Source organism: Microcaecilia unicolor, chromosome 10 (assembly GCF_901765095.1).
Source record: "Microcaecilia unicolor chromosome 10, aMicUni1.1, whole genome shotgun sequence".
Taxonomy (NCBI): domain Eukaryota; kingdom Metazoa; phylum Chordata; class Amphibia; order Gymnophiona; family Siphonopidae; genus Microcaecilia; species Microcaecilia unicolor.
The window spans coordinates 142,854,476-142,877,417 of NC_044040.1; positions in this window are offsets into that span (position 1 = coordinate 142,854,476).

Consider the following 22,942-nt stretch of genomic DNA (forward strand, 5'->3'; position numbering starts at 1 on the left):
TGGTACATACGGTGCCTTCCTTCATGCCTAAGGTGGTTTCAGCGTTTCACCTAAACCAGCCTATTTTCCTGCCTTCCTTTTCTAAAGAGGAATTTCCAGAATCATTTGGGCAATTGCACCTTCTGGATGTGCGAAGGGCTCTGTTGCAATATCTGCACATGTCAAATGCCTTCAGGACCTCTGACCATCTTTTTGTTCTATTGTCAGGTCCGCACAGAGGGTCTCCAGCGTCTAAGGCCACTATAGCCCGTTGGCTCAAAGAAGCTATTTTCTCAGCATATTTGCTGTCTGGCCGGCCTCCGCCTGAAGCCTTTAAGGCGCATTCCACAAGAGCGATTTCGTCTTCCTGGGCTGAAACTGGAGCACTTTCTCTTCAAGTGCAGCGACATGGGCTTCTAAGCTCTCTTTTGCCCGACATTACAGGCTGGATGTGGCTGCCAGGAGAGACGCGCATTTTGGAGCACAAGTGCTGGTGCGTGGTATGGCTTGTTCCCACCCTATCTAGGGATTGCTTTGATACATCCCACTCATAATGGATTCATCTGCTTGATGACAAGGAAGGGAAAATTAGGTTCTTACCTTGGTAATTTTCTTTCCTTTAGTCATAGCAGATGAATCCATGAGCCCTCCCTCAGTGGTTCATTATATGATTGATGTTAATTTTATGTTCAGTTTTTCCTGTAGATATGTTTCCTCATTGGGAGAAGTTGGAAAACAGTCTTCAGGATTTCTGTTCTGTTACAGGAGGTTGAGTTTGTCCCTCCTTTGAATTGTTGCTCCTGTTCTGGGGCGTTCATCCACTGTGAGGAAAGTTCATGTTATTAGGCTTTGCGGTGTAACACTGCTTTGGAAGCTTCAAATACTGAAGAGGCAGATGGAGAAGAGGCAGATGGAGCTAGCTGGCCATGAGGCACTATGGTTTTTCAGTGCTCTCTATCTCCCCCTGCTATTTGATGGACACAACCCACTCATAATGGATTCATCTGCTATGACTAAAGAAAAGAAAATTACCAAGGTAAGAACCTAATTTTCCCATCCATGGACAATGCAAAAAAAATTAATGCCCACCCAAAGACAGGACAACCTGTCTCATGGACAGGAATTGTTTTCTTATATACATTAGAAAAAATATGTATTTTAGAACAAAGAAATTCAACATTTTGATAACAAAAAAACTGAAAATAATATGATAACATAAGAGAATTTTCATCCTGGACAAACACAAAAGCATAGACCTTTTGGTGATGAAATTGTCTGAGGCCTCTAGCAAGTTAGTAACATCTAAAGATGACTCAGGAGCAGGATCTAGTCTCTTTTCTTGATTGCCCATTGGTATATAATGTATATTTTATTTTGTTACATTTGTACCCCATGCTTTCCCACTCATGGCAGGCTCAATGCAGCTTACATATTGTATACAGGTACTTATTTGTACCTGGGGTAATGGAGGGTTAAGTGATTTGTCCAGAATCACAAGGAGCTGTCTGTGCCTCAAGTGGGAATTGCACTCAGGTCCCCAGGACCAAAGTCCACCACCCTAACCACTAGGCCACTCCTCCATCTACTGTTCAATGGTCACAAAGTATTCTTTTGGAATGTTGATACTTCCATCACATGTCTATAAACAACTCTTAGGGAGATATAGAATAAACAAGGACATTTCATATTTAAACGTTAGCTGCATTTTCCATATTTTCAATTTTTCCATGTATAACAGTCTTATCCAACACCATCGTAGCTTGAACTTCCTTAACCATCTTTACTTCTTGTTCCAATGTATCAATCTTCTGAACAGTTTTACTAAACTTAGATTCAACAGCCTGAGTTTTAGCAAAAGCCTGTGAAGCAAATTGAGGAAACAAAAGACAGAATGTATATAGGAACGCTACCACAGACCATACTTCATTCAGGGTTATCTCCAAGCCAAGGTCTTACCAAGGGAGGAATGCTAACAAGTAAAGCACAATCTCAGCAAATCTAGATGTCTCCACTCTTCCATCCACTCCTTTATGAGGATCAACAGTTCCACTCCTTTAGCAGTGGACAGCCCTGTAATTCCTACCTGTATCTCGACCACCCCTGTGGAGGTCATATGGCAAAGCTTTCCCCCAGCCAGAGTAAATTTCATTCCTTCTGCAACCCTTGGCTGATCATCATTGGTAGACTGGGGAAAACTGGGCTCAGTGAGACATCACTGCCCAAGGAAAGTCCATTCCCTGACACTCTAGTGTTTTCTTTATAGAAATCTTTTATTGCAAAAACTATAGCATCAGCATTACTTCCTTTCAGTTTTAAAATTCTACAGAATAACATTCTATATTCCAATGAATTCATGGGTCTGAACTTGAAGTAAAATATAAGATATTTGATAAGTGATATGTATGTATTTTCATCACCAGTTAAAGTATGTAACACTGATTATCTCATTTCATCTATGATATTCTTTTGCACAACACTAAGAACATATATGTAAATTGTTATCTTTTAATGCAGCTTCCACTCTAGTATGGACTCCAATATGGTATACTTCTCTCTCTTAGCTACCTTGCAAAGTTAATATATGCAAAGTGTTCTCTCTTAATGTAGTATGGACTCTAGTATGGTATGCCCCCTCTCTTATCTACCTTGCAAGAGAGGCACTCAGAACAGATACAGAACTAATCATAGGTCATCCTACTATATCCAGAGACACACACAAATATTGACACTAAGCAAGTAGATCTAACCAACCCCCCCCCCCCCCCCCCCCCCACACACACACACACACACACACATCCATTAAAAAAATGGTTGAGCCCTGGAAATAAAAAAAAAAAACCCTTCACACCCTAATAAGAGATAATATGTTCATTATAAGAATACTGCACAATACAGAGAGGGCTCAAAGTACAGAAGAAGGTCCAAGTATCAAAAGAAAGCACCAAGGGTCCTTTCTTTTGAAGATTGTTGTCTAAGCTGTGTGATTAAAGGAACTTTTGTCCTGTATTTGGAGGCCCTTTAAGAATACTTACAGAGCTATCAGTCCTAATGCTATTAACATCCATGGAGGCCACAAGAGAGAACAACAGCATACCAATACTCTACAACTTGCGCCCCCACAGCAATAACGGCAACCCACTCCAAAAAATGTAAATCACTCACTTGATGTCGAATCACAACAAAAGACCAGAAAGGAGAACAAGAAACACAGAAACCCTAACGAACGCCAACTAGCAAAAATTACCACTGTTGCGCAAACAGAGGATGAATACATACCAATACCTGTGGGATATATCAGTGCCAGATTAGTGATAAAACAGAAACTATAAAGGATTGGATATCAGACAAAGACCTCGGTCTGATATTTCTTAACGAGACATGGATCCATGACAAAGAAGACCCTATTGTCCTGGATTTGTGCCCACCAGGCTATAAAATCATACACTGGACCAGAAAAGGATAAGAGGCGGAGGAATAGCACTGATCTATAGAGCCTTCCTAACGGTTGAAGCCATAGTGGAATTCATAACACCACAACTGGAAATTGCCTTGTTTATAATTAAGTACCAGACACTACATAATCAACTGTGCTGCATACTATTCTACAGACTCCCAGGAAACTGGAAAGAAACCCAAACAAACTTCAAGGATTTTATTTCTAGCACATGTATAGCCAACCCCAATACCTTGCTAATAGAAGATATTACTATGCATCCAGATGACCAAAAGATAGACAGCTCCAAAGAATGTAACAAATTTCTTCAACTATGGGACTGCCAGTGACGGCCAGTGACCACAACCCCTGTCAAAGGCCATGCCATAGACCTACTAGCCTACAGATTCTCAAAGGATACTAATTTCATAATACAGAACCTGAGCTGGACAGCATCCCCTTGATAGGATCACTTTAAGCTAAATATGACCCTTTACTAGAAAGAACACACAACCTACACAACATCAACATGAATACCATACAAATCATGAGGAAAGTTTGATTCAACCAAATTTTGGATGACCATATTTGAAAACCAATGGTCCGAAATGACAAACACAGAATTCCTATCAGAATGGGATGAAAGGTGGATTAACAAACTGGACATAAAACAAAAACTGGATAAAGGCGCAAAACAGTCCCATGGTTCAATGAAGAACTAAAAGCAACTAAAACCTTATGCAGCAGATTAAAACAAGCATGGAAGAAAAACAAAAATGAAACAATACCACATGGAGAGAAGCTTGAAACAGATACAATATCAAAATCAGACAGGCTAAAACAAAATTCTACAAAGAACAAGTAGACCCAGGCTACAAAGACACAAAGAAACTATACAAAATAATAAACAACCTAATAAACACCAAACCTCTGATGACGGTGAACAAAAATTCGCCATCAGCTAAAGATGACATAAACTTTGAATCCCTAATAGATGAACTCGAACACCACCTAGATGAAACCTCAGCAGACAGAACATGGACCACCTTCACGCATCCCACAAATAAGATAGTAGCACAAGCATTAAGGAAATTCTCCTCTACTTACTGCATGCAAGACACATAAGCACATAAGCATCGCCACGGTGGTAAAAGACCAAAGGTCCAGCAAGCCCAGCACTCTGTCTCTGACAGCGGCCAATCCAGGCCCCAAGAACCTGGCAAAAACCCAAATTTAATAATGATCAATGGACTTTTCCTTCAGGAATCTGTCCAGGCCCCCTTTAAACTCAGCAAGGCCAGCTGCCGTCACTACCTTCTCCGGCAATGAATTCCAGAGTCTAACTATGCGCCGAGTAAAGAAAAACTTTCTCCGATTTGTTTTAAACCTACCACATTCTAGTTTCATCTTGTGTCCCCTGGTTCTATTATTGTTAGAAAGTGTAAACAAACGCTTCACATCTGTCCGCTCTACCCCACTCATTATTTTGTAGACCTCTATCATATCACCCCTCAGACGCCTTTTCTCCAGGCTAAAAAGTCCTAGCCGTCTTAACCTCTCCTCATAGGGTAGATGTCTCATCTCCTTTATCATTCTTGTTGCCCTTCTCTGCACCTTCTCCAATTCCTTTATATCTTTTTTGAGATGAGGCGACCCGAACTGAACACAATACTCCAGGTGCGGTCGCAGCATGGAGCGATATAACGGCATTATAACATCCTCATCCTTGTTTTCCATCCCTTTTCTAATAATACTCAACATCCTGTTCGCCTTCTTAGCAGCCGCAGCACATTGAGCTGAAGATTTCAACGTCCTATCAATGATGGCTCCCAGATCCCTTTCTTGATCCGTGACTCCTAAAACGGAACCTTGCATGACATAGCTGTAATTAGGGTTCCTCTTTCCCACATGCATCACTTTGCACTTGTCAACGTTGAACTTCATCTGCTATTTGGACGCCCAATCCCCCAGTCTCATGAGGTCTTCTTGTAATCTTTCACACTCCTCCTGTGATGAGACGACCCTGGATAACTTTGTGTCATCTGCAAATTTAATTACCTCACTAGTTACTCCCATCTCAAGGTCATTTATAAATATGTTAAAAAGCAGCAGTCCCAGCACAGACTTAACTATGTACTAAAAGTTGGCCCAGACCAATTCATAGGCCAACTGACCTCTCATCTGAACTACATGTTTCAGGAAGGCTGTTTCCCACAGAAAAAAGGCAGCACACTGCTTACACCAATCCTGAAAGACACCAAGAAAAATATCAGTGACACTTCAAATTACAGGCCAGTGGCATCCATACCTTTAATGACTAAAAAAATGGAAGGAATAGTGGCCAACCAACTACATTAACAAATTTTCCATACTACATGACTCCTAATCAGGCTTCAGACCCCATCACAACTCCAACACAGTATTGATTACACTACTGTCCAACTTCAAAAAGGAAATTGCAAATGGAAAAAAACATACTCCTACCACAATTTGACATGTCGAGCGCATTCAACATGGTCGACCATCAAATCCTAAAAAGAATCCTTGATAAAATTGGCATTGGAGGGAAGGTGCTTAACTGGCTAGTAGGCTTCCTGACTTCAAGATCCTATGAAGTCAAGACAACTTCCTCTCTCTCCCCTCCATGGAAAGCAGAATGTGGGATCCCCCAGGGCTCACCACTCAATGATACTATTAAACTTAATGATGGCCCCCCCCTGGCCCAAACACTATCCAAACAAGGCTCCAACCCCCTCATGTACACCAATGACATGTCCATCTACACCCCCTTCCAAAAAGACCTGACTGAAATTGTGTCTAGAACAGCAGATGGCATAAACATAATGGAATCCTGGGCATCATCGTTCAAGCTCAAACTGAACAAGGAAAAAACACACTGCCTTATTCTCACATCACCACACAATATGAAATACTACCCAAATATCGACACCATGGGCACATCCTTCCTTATATCTGACAACTTAAAAATCGTAGGAGTTTCCATCAACCGCAATTTATCCTTTGACAAGCAAATATGAACCACAACGAAAAAATGTTCCAAACCATGTGGAAACTGAAACACATAAAAAAACTACTTCCCAAGAGACGTATTCCACACACTAGTCCAATCCATGGCCCTTGCCCATGCAGACTACTGCAATGGAATATATGCCGGATGCAGGGAACAACTGCTAAAGAAGCAGCAAACAGCACAAAATACAGCGGCCCGTCTAATATTCGGAATAAACTGATTTGAAAGCGCAAGACCTGTGCTGCTCAAACTCTACTGGCTACCCATCAAAGTACGTATAACCTTCAAGATTTGCACACTGGCTCATAGGATTATCTTTGGCCTCGCACCAGAATACATGACAAAACTAATAGATCTACCTATGCGCAATGCAATTGAAGGTGCAAGAACCTACCTCACCTTATTTCCCCCGAGTCCAAGGATCAGGAAATTATGATTCAAATTATTCTTCCCAATGTGCATCACTGTGCATTTGTTCACATTAAATTTCATCTGCCATTTGGATGTCCAGTCTTTCAGTTTCCTAAGGTCTTCCTGCAGTTTTTCACAATCCGCATATGTTTTGTCAATTTTGAATAGTTTTGTGTCGTCTGCAAATTTAATCACTTCAGTCATCATTCCAATTTCGAGATCATTTATAAATATGTTAAATAGCATCGGCCCCAGACAGTACAGATCCCTGCGGCACTTCACTATTCACCCTCCTCCATTGAGAAAAATGGCCATTTAACCCTACCCTCTGTTTTCTACCCAGTGTGTATGTAAACATCAGCACATTTTTCTCTATGCTGCCACCAATGTGTATGTGAACATCTGCTCATTGCTCTCACTGCTGCCACTACCAATGTGTATGTGAACTTCAGCACATTACTCCCACTGTTAATGATTTCCAAGAACTTGATAGCATACATTTTTGTTTCTTCAGTTATTGAGTGCTTGGAATATTTAATCATGTGTTCATTTATATCTTGATCTGATAACACTGAAGTGTTTATTTTAATGACCAACAATATACTGTCAATGATAAAGTTTGACTTCTGGACAGTGACGTAGCCAGACCAGTTATTTTGGGTGGGCCTTCAAAAAACAAACCATTTCTTCTGCGTCTCTCTCCCTCTTTTCAACCCTGGACCCAGTATTTGCCCCATCTACAACATGGCAACCCCCCTCCCCCAGTGCACTTCCACGTTTACGGGCGGTAGCAGCAACGCACATCCACTGGCAGCACTGGTCTCTGCAGGCTTCCCTCTGCGGCATCCTGCCACAGAAAATGGGAAGTGACATCAGTGAGGGCGTGATGTGGAAGAGGGAAACCTGCAGAGATCAGCACTGCCACCAGATGTGCGTTACTGCTGCCACTCACAAATGTGGTGAGGTAGGGAGGGAGGGAGGGAGTTACCGGGCGCACTGGATCCAGGGAAGGCAGAGAGAAAGTGAGGGGAGTCATTTGGCCACCCCGAAAATGTGTTGGCGGGACCAGACAGGGTGTACCTGAGCTAAGAATGAGTGGGCCTGCCCACCCGTAGCTACGCCACTGCTTCTGGATTTGAACAGTGATATTCTAGACACTCTCTCTTTTGAACTTCTTAGAGTTTCAAGTGAAAGGTTTTTAGTTCTTAAATGTGTTACAACATCAGGATGTGACATACTTGAAAGATGACGCTTCAAGAAATCTAGCCTCCATATATCCTCTGAGACCTTTCCTGTAGAAAATTCTCCAGGAAATTTGGCATCTTGGCAATACACACAAATAACTCCATAATCCTACTGCTACTACTACTACTTATCATTTCTATAGCGCTACTAGGCGTACGCAGCGCTGTACACTTGAACATGAAGAGACAGTCCCTGCTCGACAGAGTTTACAATCTAATTGTAAAGTGCAGTTTAAATCACTCTGTTTGTCAGTGTAGCTGTTTCTATCATTTCATCAAAACAATTATGACAAAGAAATTCACTGTTCGCTTACACTTGGGTTTAGACATCACTAACTGTTATTCTTCTATATGAAGATGATACATAGTTGTTCAACTTATTGCTGGTGAACTAATAAGATTATGATATGAATAAACAGGTTAGCCAAATATGCAGAGGGCAGAAGCATGTTTTCATGTGCTATACTCTAACCTAAGGAGGTTCTATTGGTCCTTATATATATGACTAATAGAAGGACAAAACTTTCCAGAATAGGAGCAATGGTGATGCAAAGATCTTTGGTATACAAGTGAAAACATGAACATAACTGCTGTAATGCCACAAAGGCAGTGATACCAAAATAAATATTCTCATTTGAAACTCAGATTTAATTGACTAAAAGTGACTGTGTGTGAAATTTTGAATGATTGGAATTGGAACTTTATCTGTGCTTAGAGTTTTGCCATGTGTGCTAAGAACTATGTCTGTGTGCACAAGCACATAGCTTAGAGGGAACACTAGTGCCAATACTGGGTTATGCTAATATTCTATAACAGAATCTGGGCACCCAGATGCTGTTACAGAATTGCCTCCATAACATTTTTGTCCACTCTTGCTCCATCCTCATATCACATCCCTTTTCCAAGCAGATAAATTATCTCATTCTGCAACAGAATGGCCAAATTTATTCATGGAATCATAGTGGATTTTGTTAATGCATTTATGTATTTGGCACTATCACTGACTCCATAAATGGTTTTGAATATTAACTTCTTTGTCTTTAGGTGTTATAGAAAGGGCAAACAGTTGTTAAGGGAATTTAATTGATCTTTCATTTCAGGTGATCAATTTGAAGCATGTCCCAAAATCCTTATGTCATGTGGTCATGCAGTGGAACCCAAGACACTGAGTGAATATTGCCAACACAAGGTAGAAAGTGTAAGTGTGCTTTGTTTTTCCAATTACCCAGCACTGTATAGAAAGTCTGATGTTAAAGAAGGGTTTTATCTATAGAAGGAAAGATCCCATTCATCTTTTCAGAATCAATTGGAACTTTGAAGAGTTTGTTCTATTTGGAGATGGGAAAAAGATGGAAAGAAAAAGGTGCATTTTGGAAAAAATGATCATGGCCTAAAATGAGGCCTGGACCTCTCCAGCAGGATAATTGCTAGGTGCCTTTTCAGAGAGTGAAAGCAGCTATTGTGGAGGGTACATCTCTGCTTGTCTGTCTATCCATTCATCTAGCTATCCATACATATCAGTATTTAGTGAAAGTTATACATTCACCACCTCACACCCTCTGTCAAATGGCCTCTCAAGCCCCGTGCAAGGCAACACAAGACCCAAGAATAGAATGGAAGGAGTAGCAGGAGTCTGTGCCACTGATGCTCCCAGTATCTGCTCACCCTACATAACTTTTAGGGATGGGGACAGGAGAGGTGATTTAAGAAAAATGTGTCTCTGTTCAATGTGCATTCACTTTCTACCTTGTACTATTGCTGCTTGAGTGAATGAAAGAGCTTACACTGCTTTGAAGTGTCATTAAATATCCTTGATTCACTACTACAAGATGACCACAGTGAGCAATACATGTTATTTCACTCTCACAAACGTAGAGCTTTTTTTGAACTATTCTTATACAGTATGTGTAGTTGCTGATATCTTTTTGAACAGAGACTGCTAAGCCTGTTAAGCTTGCAGGATGGGTGACCTTCAGTGGTCTATAATCTGATCCATTTGCCAGTTATGGAACCTTGATTTCTTTGTTTCTGCTTCTTTTGGGAAGCTGGGTGAGCCTACTGGTGGATCTGTGGGGTGCACAAGAAAATGAGCAACATAGATTTTTAAGAATTTACCCCCACAATAATATGTAATTGCATATTACCTGTCTGTGATGCTTGAAGTCACCTGCTTGATTTCTGGGCCATAATGTTGCATAGAGATTAGGAGAGGCTAAAGATCACAGCCTCACCCACAGCTCAGAACAAAGGCTGCATCCTCTTCCACTGTAGTACATCAACCACACATTTAGAAGCAACATTAGTCAAATTTCACTGATTGTTGATGGGTGGTTTTGAAACTCAAAACTGGTTATTGAGTTCTAAAACAATGCTCACACACGTTATAGTGGATCAGGCCACAAATGAACTCACTCTGGAGAAGGGTGAATTCCCCCTCCCTCCATGTCTTCTGTGGCTTGAAAATGCTCCTCCGTACTAGCTTTCTTGGCATGTCACCTAGATACTATTTTAGATGTTGCTGGGGAGAAGCCAGCTGTCTTGGTACATGTGGGTACCAATGACCAATGCCACAGGAAAATGTGGGAGGGAGGTTCTGGAAGCCAAATTTAGGCAATTAGGTAGAAAGCTCAAATCCAGAATCTCTAGGGTAGCATTTTCAGAAGTGCTCTCCATTCCATGCACAGGGCTCAAGAGACATACAGAGCTCCGGAGTCTCAATGTGTGGATGAGGTGATGGTGCAGGCAGATTTGGGAGAGATACCAGTGACAGAAATGGTATTCAAAGCTGATGAGTCAGAGAAACTGAATGAAATCTCTATAAACCTGGAAGATATACAGGGGCATAATGGAACGGGGTGCCCAAGTTTTCATGAGGGCGTCCTCACAAGACGGCCCCGCAAAGGGGCGGGGAAACCCGTATTATCGAAACAAGATGGGCGTCCACCTTTTTTTTCAATAATACGTTTGGGGATGCCCAAATTTCAACATTTAGGTTGACCTTAGAGATGGTCGACCTAAATGTTGAGATGATCAACCTTAGAGATGGTCGTCCCCGGTTTTCAGCCATAATGGAAACCAAGGATGCCCATCCCAAAAATGACCAAATGCAAGCCCTTTAGTCATGGGAGGAGCCAGAATTCGTAGTACACTGGTCCCCCTGACATGCCAGGACACCAACCGGGCACCCTAGGGAGCACTGCAGTGGAATTCACAAATTGCTCCCAGGTGCATAGCTCCCTTACTTTGGGTGCTGAGCCCCCCAACCCCCCAAAACCCACTCCCCACAACTGTACACCACTACCATAGCCCTAAGGGGTGAAGGGGGGCACCTACATGTGGGTACAGTGGGTTTCGGGTGGGTTTTGGAGGGCTCACATTTACCACCACAAGTGTAACAGGTGGGGGGGGGGGGCCTGAGTCCGCCTGCCTGAAGTGCACTGCACCCACTAAAACTGCTCCAGGGACCTGCATACTACTGTCATGGAGCTGGGTATGACATTTGAGGCTGGCATACAGGCTGGCAATTTTTTTTAGGGTGGGAGGGGGTTGGTGACCACTGGGGGAGTAAGGTGAGGTCATCCCCAATTCCCTCTGGTGGTCATCTGGTCAGTTTGGGCACCTTTTTGAGGCTTGGTTGCAAGAAAAAATAGACCAAGTAAAGTCGGCCAAGTGCTCGTCAGGGACGCCCTTCTTTTTTCCATTATCAGCCGAGGATGCCCATCTCTTAATCACGCCCTAGTCCCGCTTTCGCTATGGTGCCGACACGCCCCTGTGAACTTTGGTCATCCCCGCGACGGGAAGCAGTTGAGGACGCCCAAAATTGGCTTTTGATTATGCCGATTTGGGTGACACTGAGAGAAGGACGCCCATCTCCCAATTTGTGTCGGAAGAGGGGCGCCCTTCTCTTTCGAAAATAAGCCTGATTATGACAAATTTGACAAATTGAAGAGTAGCAAATCACCTGGACCAGATGGTATTCATCCTAGTGTACTGATGGACTTGAAAAAATGAAATTGCAGGACTATTGTTGGTAATATGTAATGTATATTTAAAATCAAGCATGGTACCGGAAGATTGGAGGGTGGTCAATGTAATGCCGATTTTTTAAAAAAGTTCCAGAGAAGATCTGGGAAATTATAGAACAGTGAGCCTGACGTCGGTGCCGGGCAAAATAGTACAGACTATTATAAAGAACAAAATTACAGAGCATATTCAAAAGCATGAATTAATGAGACAAAGCCAACATAGATTTAGTGAAGGGAAATCTTGCCTCACCAATCTACTACATTTCTTTGAAGAGGTGAACAAACATGTGGATAAAGGTGAGCCAGTTGATATTGTGTATCTGGATTTTCAAAAGACATTTGACAAAGTGTCTCATGAAAAACTCCAGAGGAAATTGGAGAGTCACAGGACAGGAGGTAGTGTTCTATTGTGGATTAAAAACTGGTTAAAAGATAGGAACAGAGAGTAGGGCTAAATGATCAGTATTTTCAATGGAGAAGGGTAGATAGGGTTCCCCAGGGGTCTGTGCTAGTCCTGTTCCTACCCTGCCACTCATCCCAATGGAGGAGTTTTCTTACCACTCTACTCATCTCTTTATCATTCATTCACTCTGACAACTTCCCTTCCTCTCTTCTCTACTCCCTCTTTCCCCCAATCACCTTCTTACTCTCATCTCTCTACTTACCTTCAAATCCTCTTCTCTTCCACAATCTCCTCACCTATCCTCTCTTCCCAGCCATGCTGTTCTGTTCTGTCTCTCCTCCCCTCCCCCCCAAGCTAGTGGGGCCTGGTGAACTTTGCCAACCACACTGACACAGCCTGGAAATGCCTACTTGCTATATACTTCCAGCCAGCCATCTGAGGTGGGGTGGGAGGGTTAACCTCCAAGATCCCAGCATAAAATATATACCTCTTTTCTTTTATTGGTGTCACAAATAGTGCAATAACATTTTTAAACTGGATATGAAATTTAATATTTGTCTGAGTCTTTCTTTCTTTCTTTCTCTCTATGGGGTCCTTTTACTAAGCTGTGCTAAAAAGTGGCCTGCGGTATCAGTAGCACGGGACTTTCTCGTATATTGAGGCCACTTTTAGTGTGGCTGTAAAATGGCTGCATTTCCCATATCTTCAATTAATGGCCATGTGCTAATTTCCCAATTAGCAAGTAGTCATTAGCACATGAGCCCTTACCAACATCCATTTACTACGCGGTAAGGGCTCCCGTGTTAATCACAGTCTAATCAGTTAGCATGCAACGATTTAGCTGTGCTAACCAATTAGAGATGGGCACACCTACTCTCTGCTCCCAAACATACCCAAGTGCTAAAAAATATTTTCCAATTTGTAGCATGTGAGTAGCGCACGCCAAACACAAAACTACAGTGGGATACCTGAAGGTGCCTAACGGTAGTGGATTTTAACCTGCGGTAAGCACGCATTAGTACTTACCACAGCTTCATAAAAGGGCCCCCCCTATATTTGCAGGGGGGCCCAATATTCAAAGGATTTATGCTCCTAACTATGAGGCCCTTTTACTAAAGCTTAGCGTGCACTAACAGAACTAGTGTGCACTAAATGCTAAGAAGCCCATTTTATATCTTTGGACTTCTTAGCATTTAGTGAGCGTTAAGCTTTAGTAAAAGGGCCTCTTTGAGAGTTTATTTATTTATTGCACTTGTATCCCACATTTTCCCACCTATTTGCAGGCTTAATATGGCTTACAAAGATCTGTTATGGCATCGTCAGACAAAGGGAAGAAATACAATTGGTGTTGTAGAGAGATAACAGATAATAAGAGGGTCTAGTCATGCAGTTGTTCCTTGAAACATTCTGAGTAAAGTGAGGGTTGTATTCTAGTGATTATGGGTTATCGTGGTAGGCTTTGTTAAAGAGATATGTTTTCAAAGCTTTGCGGAATTTATTTAATTCATTCATTGTTTTCAACTGAGTTGGTAGTGCATTCCACATCTTTGTGCTTATGTAGGAAAAGTTGGACGTATGTGTTAGTTTGTATTTGACCCCTTTACAGCTGGGGAGGTGTAGGTTTAGAAAGGTGCGGGAAGATCATTTGGCATTCCTAGGTGGGAGGTCCACAAGGTCTAGCATGTAGGTCGGGGCATCTCCATAAATGATTTTATGAACAATCGTGCATATCTTGAATGTGGTATGTTCTTTCAGTGGGAGCCAGTGTAGGTTTTTTCTTCGGGGTTTTGCACTTCCATATTTTGTTTTTCTGAATATAAGTCTGACTGCAGTAATTTGGGCCGTTTGGAGTTTCTTGATGGTCTGTTCTTTACAGCCGGTGTAAAGTGAGTTGCAGTAGTCCAGGTGGCTTAGTACCAGGAATTGTACTAGGTTTCGAAAGATGACTCTTGGGAAGAAAGGTTTTATTCTTTTGAGTTTCCACATGGAGTGGAACATCTTCTTCGTTGTATTCTTCATGTGGTTTTCAAGTGTGAGATTTCGGTCGATGGTGACTCCAAGAATTTTCAGACTGTTTAAGACGGGGAGGGAAAAGTTAGGGGTGGATATGGTGGTGAATTTATTTGTGTTATATTGTGAGGTAAGTACAAGACATTGTGTTTTTTCTTCATTGAGTTTTAGCTGGAATTCATCCGCCCAGGAGTGCATGATTTGGAAGCTTTGGTTGATTTTGTTGGTAATTTCTTTTAGGTCATGTTTGAATGGGATAGAGATTGTGACATCATCTGCGTATGTGTATTGGTTAAGGTTTTGATTGTCTAATAGCTTGGCTAGTGGTATCATCATTAGGTTAAAGAGGGTTGGTGACAGGGGGGATCCTTGGGGGACTCCGCATTCAGGTATCCATGGGTCTGATATCGCTGTGTTAGTTGTTACATGGTATGATCTAGTTGTCAGGAATCCTCTAAACCAGTTGAGTACCTTACCTCCAATTCCAAAGTATGCCAGGATATGTAGTAATATTCCATGGTTGACCATATCGAAGGCGCTGGACATGTCAAATTGTACGAGAAGTATGTTATTGCCAGTTGCAATTGCTTGTTTAAATTTATTCGTTAGAGTTACTAGTACTGTTTCTGTACTATAGTTCGATCGAAATCCTGATTGAGATTCATGCAAGATTGAGTATTTATTTAGGTAGTTGGTGAGTTGTTTCGTCACTGCGCCTTCCATCGGTTTGGTTGTTAGAGAGATAGATTCTACTGGGCGGTAGTTGGTTAGGTCATTTGTACTTTTCTTTGCGTCTTTGGGTAATGGGGTAAGTAGAATATTTCCTTTATCCTTTGGGAACAGACCATTTTGTAGCATGTAGTTCAGGTGTTTTGTGAGGTCAGTTATAAATTGTTGGGGGGGCGTTTATTATCAAATTACTAGGACATATGTCTAATCTGCAGTGCGATTTGGCGTATCTTTTGAGTGATTGTGAGATGTTTTAGGTCGATAGTTCGTCAAAGTTTGTCCATGATCGGTCTGCTGGATATTCCCCATGTATTGGGTCTAGGCACTCAAGGAGGTTTGTATAGTCAGTTGAGTTGCTGGGTATATTGGTTCGTAGTTTAGTGATTTTCTCTTTGAAGTAGTTGGCCAGTTTGTTTGCTGATGGGGTGTCTATGTTATGCTCCTAAACTGGTCTCTTTGAAAATTATAGGGCTCAGTGTCTAAATTTTATTTGCAATATTTCACTACTCCTAAATTTAGGGGCATAAAAAGTAGGTGACAACGGGGCAGATTTAGGATAGGGAAAAGAAGTTAGGCACTTAGCACTGATTTTCAGGACTAGTCTCAGAGGTTCCCATCCCTCTGGAGCTTATTTAAAAATTTTACTTTTGGAGTTTTTCTTCCCTTTTGAAGTAAAACCAGAAACAGAGACATAGCTGCTAAGCCGCTAAGAACAAAGCCTGGAGTGCAATCCTTTGAGCTGGGTCTGTGAAACTACCAGGAAATCACAGCCCTCTCATAGTGACAGAGTTCATTCACATTGTTTGTGTTTGAACTCTGGGGATTTCTGATGCAATCTGGAAAAAGATTCAGTTGGGAGCTGAGAGGAAACCAAACAGAACACTGAAAAGAGCAGTTGGACTACAGAACCCACAGGACTCTTAGCCCTTGAGCCCCAAGGTTGTTTCAGCACGTATAACAAGGAATTACATGGTTGAGAAGCTCTCTTCTCAAGTAAAACACTGATTAATATTAGAGCTCTCAAGGAATTGACTAGAAAAACCTAACATAGTAACATACATAGTAACATAGTAGATGACGGCAGAAAAAGACCTGCATGGTCCATCCAGTCTGCCCATGACAAACTCATATGTGTATACCTTACCTTGAATTGAATTTGTACCTGTCCTTTTCAGGGCACAGACCATATAAGTCTGCCCAGCAGTATTTCCCGCCTCCCAACCACCAGTCCCGCCTCCCATCACCGGCTCTGGTACAGACCGTATAAGTCTGCCCTCCTTGCTTCCCAACCTCCACCCCCTCTTCCCTCCACCTGCTCCGCCACCCAATTTCAGCTAAGCTTCTGAGGATCCATTCCTTCTGCACAGGATTCCTCTATGCATATCCCATGCATGTTTGAACTCTGTTACCGTTTTCATCTCCACCACCTCCCGCGGGAGGGCATTCCAAGCGTTCACCACCCTCTCCGTGAAAAAATACTTCCTGACATCTTTCCTGAGTCTGCCCCCCTTCAATCTCATTTCATGTCCTCTCGTTCTACCGCCTTCCCATCTCCGGAAAAGATTCGTTTGCGGATTAATACCATTCAAATATTTGAACGTCTGTATCATATCACCCCTGTTCCTCCTTTCCTCCAGGGTGTACATGTTCAGGTCAGCAAGCCTCTCTTCATACGTCTTGGAACGTAAATCCCATACCATCCTCGTAGCTTTTCTTTGCACCGCTTCCATTTTTTTAACATCCTTCGCAAGATACGGCCTCCAAAACTGAACACAATACTCCAGGTGGGGCCTCACCAATGTCTTATACAGGGGCATTCAAACCTCCTTTCTTCTGCTGGTCACTCCTCTCTCTATAAAGCCTAGCAATCTTCTAGCTACGGCCACCGCCTTGTCGCACTGTTTCGTCGCCTTCAGGTCCTCAGATACTATCACCCCAAGATCCCTCTCCCCGTCCGTGCCTATCAGACTCTCCCCGCCTAACACATACGTCTCCCTTGGATTTCTACTCCCTAAGTGCATCACTTTGCATTTCTTCGCATTGAATTTTAATTGCCAAACGTTAGACCATTCTTCTAGCTTCTTCAGATCTTTTTTCATGTTTTCCACTCCCTCCGGGGTGTCCACTCTGTTGGAAATCTTGGTGTCATCCGCAAAAAGGCAAACTTTACTTTGTAACCCTTCGGCTATGTCACTCACAAATATATTGAACAGAATCGGCCCCAGCACCGATCCCTGAGGCACTCCACTACTCACCTTTCCCTCCTCCGAGCGAACTCCATTTACCACCACCCTCTGGCGTCTGTCCGTCAACCAGTTCCTAATCCAGTTCACCACTTCGGGTCCTATCTTCAGCCCATCGAGTTTATTTAAGAGCCTCCTGTGGGGAACCTTGTCAAAAGCCTTGCTGAAATCTAAGTAGATGACGTCCATAGCACGTCCTTGATTTAATTCTCCTGTCACCCAGTCAAAGAATTCAATGAGATTCGTTTGGCACAATTTCCCTTTGGTGAAACCATGTTGTCTCGGATCTTGCAACTTATTGGCTTCCAGGAAATTCACTATCCTTTCCTTCAGCATGGCTTCCATTACTTTTCCAATAACCGAAGTGAGGCTTACCGGCCTGTAGTTTCCAACTTCTTCCCTATCCCCACTTTTGTGAAGAGGGACCACCTCCGCCGTTCTCCAATCCCTCGGAACCTCTCCCGTCTCCAAGGATTTATTAAACAAGTCTTTAAGAGGACCTGCCAGAACTTCTCTGAGCTCCCTCAGTATTCTGGGGTGGATCCCGTCCGGCCCCATGGCTTTGTCCACCTTTAGCTTTCCAAGTTGTTGATACACACTCTCTTCTGTGAACGGCGCTCTATCCACCTCATTCTCAGGTGTACTTTTGCCAGTCCCTCTTGGTCCTTCCCCAGGGTTTTCTTAAGTGAAAACAGAACAAAAGTATCTATTTAGCAAATTGGCTTTTTCTTCATCATGTTCTACATAGCGTTTTGTTGTATCTTTTAGTCTCACAATTCCCTTTATAGTCTTTCTCCTTTCACTAATATACCTGAAGAAGTTTTTGTCTCCCCTCCTTAAATTTCTAGCCATTTGTTCTTCCGCTTGCGCCTTCGCCAGACGTACCTCTCTCTTGGCTTCTTTCAGTTTCATCCGGTATTCCTCCCCGTGTTCCTCCTCTTGAGATTTTCTATATTTCTGGAACGCTAACTCTTTAATCTTTATTTTCTTAACATATCTACAGTATTATATTTCTTTGGGCCCATCAGAGCTATCTAGGGAATTCTGTATATGTCATCCAAAATTAGGCGCCGGGATGATCTGCGCTAAGGGTGAATTCTATAAAGGCTGTTCTGCATGGAATGGTCTTCATACAATTCTAATTAGTATGCATTTTCTTCTAGATTAGTGTGCATTTCCCCCCTGGATTCTATATATTGCGCCAAAATCCAAGCGTATTCTATAACAATGCAAGTAAATTAATTGACTTAACAAGCCAATCAACGTTGATAACAATGCTTAGCAAGCAATTATGAGCACTAATGGGTAATAATTAGAATTTACGTGCATAACTCACTAACCAGCTTATAATCAAAAGTGATCGCCGGCCATCTTCCGACACAAATCGGGAGATGGCCGGCGATTTCTTAAAAGCGGCGAAATCGGTATAATCGGAAGTGGCATTTTTGACAGCATCGCCACTTTCCCGTCGCTTCGCCGGCGAAAGTTCAAGGGGGCGTGTCGGTAGATTAGCGAAGGTGAGACATGGGCGGGCTTGGGCTTGGCTACCAGATGGCCGGCTTTCGCCGATAATGGAAAAAAAAGCGGCGTTAAGCAGTATTTCACCGGGTTTACTTGGTCCTTTTATTTTCACGACCAAGCCTCAAAAGGGTGCCCCAACTGACCAGATGACCACTGGAGGGAATGGGGGATGACCTCCCCATACTCCCCCAGTGGTCACCAACCCCCTTCCATACTAAAAAAATAAAACTAAAAACCTTTTTTGCCAGCCTGTATGCCAGCCTCAAATGCCGCACCCACCTCCATGACAGCAGAATGTGTTGTATCCTCCGACAGCCTTTCCCTGGTTGCGATGTGGCTCTCGGGTGAGTGTGACACCTTTTCTGTTAGGTGCCCTGCAGAGTTACATTAGCAATGCATTGTGGTGGGTGTAGGGTACTGGGCTCTACTCCCATGGTGCTTTTCCCCCCTGCTAACTGGGTCAGAGTGTGCCCTGTTTTGTTTCCTGTTGTAGTCCATGCAGTAGTGGCCATTTTTGTAAGCCAGTTTTAGTTCCCTTTCCTGTGTTACCCACGTTAGAGAACATAGTTCTTACCTTGAATGGTGCTGAAAGAGGGCATTGTACACCATTGTGCCAGCTCTGACCTACTGCTAATCTTAGTACCAGGGGACTCTTTGCCAGTGGGGCACAACCTCTGATCTGCAGTTAACTGTGAGTAAACGTGGTTATTTCAAGAAAGGACTTTTTCAGAGAGATTAGTCTTCAGGTGTGAACTAGTGTGCCAAAGTTATACAGCAGCAATCAGTCCTAGAGGCTTTATGCAGGTCCCTGGAGCAATTTTAGTGGGTGCAGTACATTTGTGGGTAGTGGGTTTGGGGGGGAGGTTGAGGGGCTCAGCTCCCAAAGTAAGGGAGCTATGCACGTGGGAGCTTTTCTGAAGTCCACCGCAGTGACCCCTAGGGTGGCTGGTTGGTGTTCTGGCATGTCAGGGGGGCCAGTGCACTAAAAATGCTGGCTCCTCCCACGGCCAAATGCCTTGAATTTGGCCGGGGTTTAAGATGGCCGACATAACTTTCCATTATCGCTGAAAAACAAACCCGGCCATCTCAAACCCAGCGAACTCCACGGCATTTGGCCGGGCTAAACCATATTATCGACAAAAAAGATGGCCGGCGATCTATTTGGCCGGCGACGTTCGATTATGCCCCTCCACGCATATTCTGTAATGTACTGTGCCTAAATTCTAATGTGCACATCCAAAAAGGGGTGTGACTATGGGCAGGGAAATGGGCGTGTTGTGGGCATTCTGGAAAACTACGTGTATGATTATAGAATATACCTGCTCCAGAACCGCTGCAAACACGAAAACACTGTATGAGGCATGGCCATTAACAACCCACCTGTGCACAGTCCATAATTTTACATAAATTGTCTATAGCGCCAACTTAGCTCATTTATATCCACTTAAGTCCACTTAAATTTGTTATTTTACTACAAAAATAAATCTGCCCAATATTTAGGGCCCTGTTTACAAAGGCGCGCTAGCGTTTTTAGCACACACTAACCCTGTAGATTTTAGTCGTCTTTTCCAAGAGATGGTCACATATTTGTCATTAAAACAACTTAACACAGGAATTTCCTGAACTCTAACTGTAAAATTAGCATGGTTTCTTAGGTCTTTATTTCAGTTGTTTCAGGTCATGCACTAATATTGCTAATAGCACATGAGACCTGAAAAAAAAATAATGCAGGACCACTTAGCTGAGTGCTCCTGTGTTACGTTTGCATTAACCAAACCAGAGAATAAACTTTGTGTTGAGTAAGTTTGGTCTCCCTCGGGTCATCTTGGAAGTGTCCTATTGGTTACACTACTCCTATGTTACTGTGCAACTGTTCGTAGTGTTTCTTGTTCCTCCATTATGGTGGTTGATCTACATGCATTAACCAGTTAGCATGTGTTAATAAAAATGCAGTAGCTGGTTAAAGCAGACATGCTCATTCCCCACCCCATACCATACTCCCTCCCAAAAATATATATATTTTAAAAAATTCATAGCACACGGTTTAGTGTGTGAAAACAGAAAAAATACTGCAACATGCTTTAAACTGTTAATGCAATAGCTTGTTCTCAAATACTAACTGCACATCAAGGGGGTCTTTTACAAAGGAGCGCCAGCGGTTTTAGTGTGCACTAATTATTAGCATGCTGTAAATGCTAGAGACACCCAAGGGAATATATGGATGTCTCTAGCATTTAGGGTATGCTTATTTTTACTATGTGCTAAAAACGCTAGCATGCCTTTGTAAAAGGCCCACTCAGGGCTTAATGCCCTTTAGTAAAGGGGCCCATAAGTAAGCTACAGAAGAAAATCTGCAACTCCTAGAGATGTGGAGGAGTGGCCTAGTGGTTAGGGTGGTGGACTTTGGTCCTGAGGAACTGAGTTCAATCCCTGGAACAGGCAGCTCCTTGTGACTCTGGGTGAGTCACTTAACCCTCTATTGCCCCATGTAAGCTGCATTGAGCCTGCCATGAGTGGGAAAGTGTGGGGTACAAATGTAACAAAACAAACAATTTCAATAGAGAAATATCACCTAACAATTTACTGCTTTTCCAGGGGAACTTTAAGTTTACTTGCCCTTATTTTATTGATGAAGAGGAATGCAATAAAGAGTGGTCTTATGAAGAAGTACGAAGGAATGCTTTCCTGAGTGCCAAGCAGCGAGAGAAGTTTGAAGAAGCTATTGCTTTGAAGACTATGACCAAGTTCTTTGACGTTAAACAGGTAAATAAAGGGGTAGACTTTCAAAAGTTTAGTCAGGGTCTATTCATTTAAATTCTGGAGTAACAGATATATCCAGCTCTTTGAAAATGTATCTCAAATAGCAGGTAAAAAACTACATATGTACTTTATGTAATTTTATATAACATATGTCCACATGTAAAGCATGTTTTTACATGCATAAAATGGCTCTTATAACATTGTACTGGTGTTGGAGAGTAGCATATGCCTGTATTTCTTTTACTTTTCAAAAGTGCTTGTATATATTACATGAGTATATCTAGAAGAACTTAGTTGCTATTGTCATAACTAGGCATTTTTAATTATATAAGTTCAGGTAATATTTGTGACTGGAAATCCAACAAAAGTTGTGGGCTAAAGTTATCTGGGTATCTTCCCTGCTGAGCTCATTTTTACAGATTTTCCTCATAAGGCATTAGTAACCCAATTTACTGCTCATTACCATACAGTGGACCTTGGTTCTGTATTCAGGCTGATTGGGACTGGGCACACTGCAGAGACAGTGTTCATTGACCCAGGATGATAGCGAGTGAGGGCTGACCCAAGGGTACCAGATGCCCTTGGTAAACCTTCTGCCATATGCTTCCCTCCACCTCCCCTGCACTCAAGCACTGTCTGCCGCCTCCCTCCCATTTGGGGATAGTGGCAGAGGGTAGTGCTTGAGTGTGGACCTCTTCTGCAAGGCCCCATGCCAGCTCAGAGTACTTTCCAAGCAGCCTGAGAAGAGGTGCAATACCTTGACAGAGATGGTGGCAGAAGGAGCATGCTGGACATGGGACCAAGGTAAGGATGGGGAGATTAGATGATGCTCTTCTGCCGCACCATCATCCTCTAAATGCTGATGCCCTAGGCCAGGGGTAGGCAACTCCGGTCCTCGAGAACCGCAGGCAGGTCAGATTTTCAAGATATCCACAATGAATATGCAGGAGATAGATTTGCAAGCAGTGCCTCCATGGTATGCAAATCTATCTCCTGCATATTCATTGTGGATATCCTGAAAACCTGACCTGCCTGCGGCTCTCGAGGACCGAAGTTGCCTTCCCCTGCCCTAGGCAGATGCCTAATTTCGCTAAAATTTTGCGAATCGCTAACAGCTAGCGATGCACAAAGGGGATCGCATGCAAATGAGCTG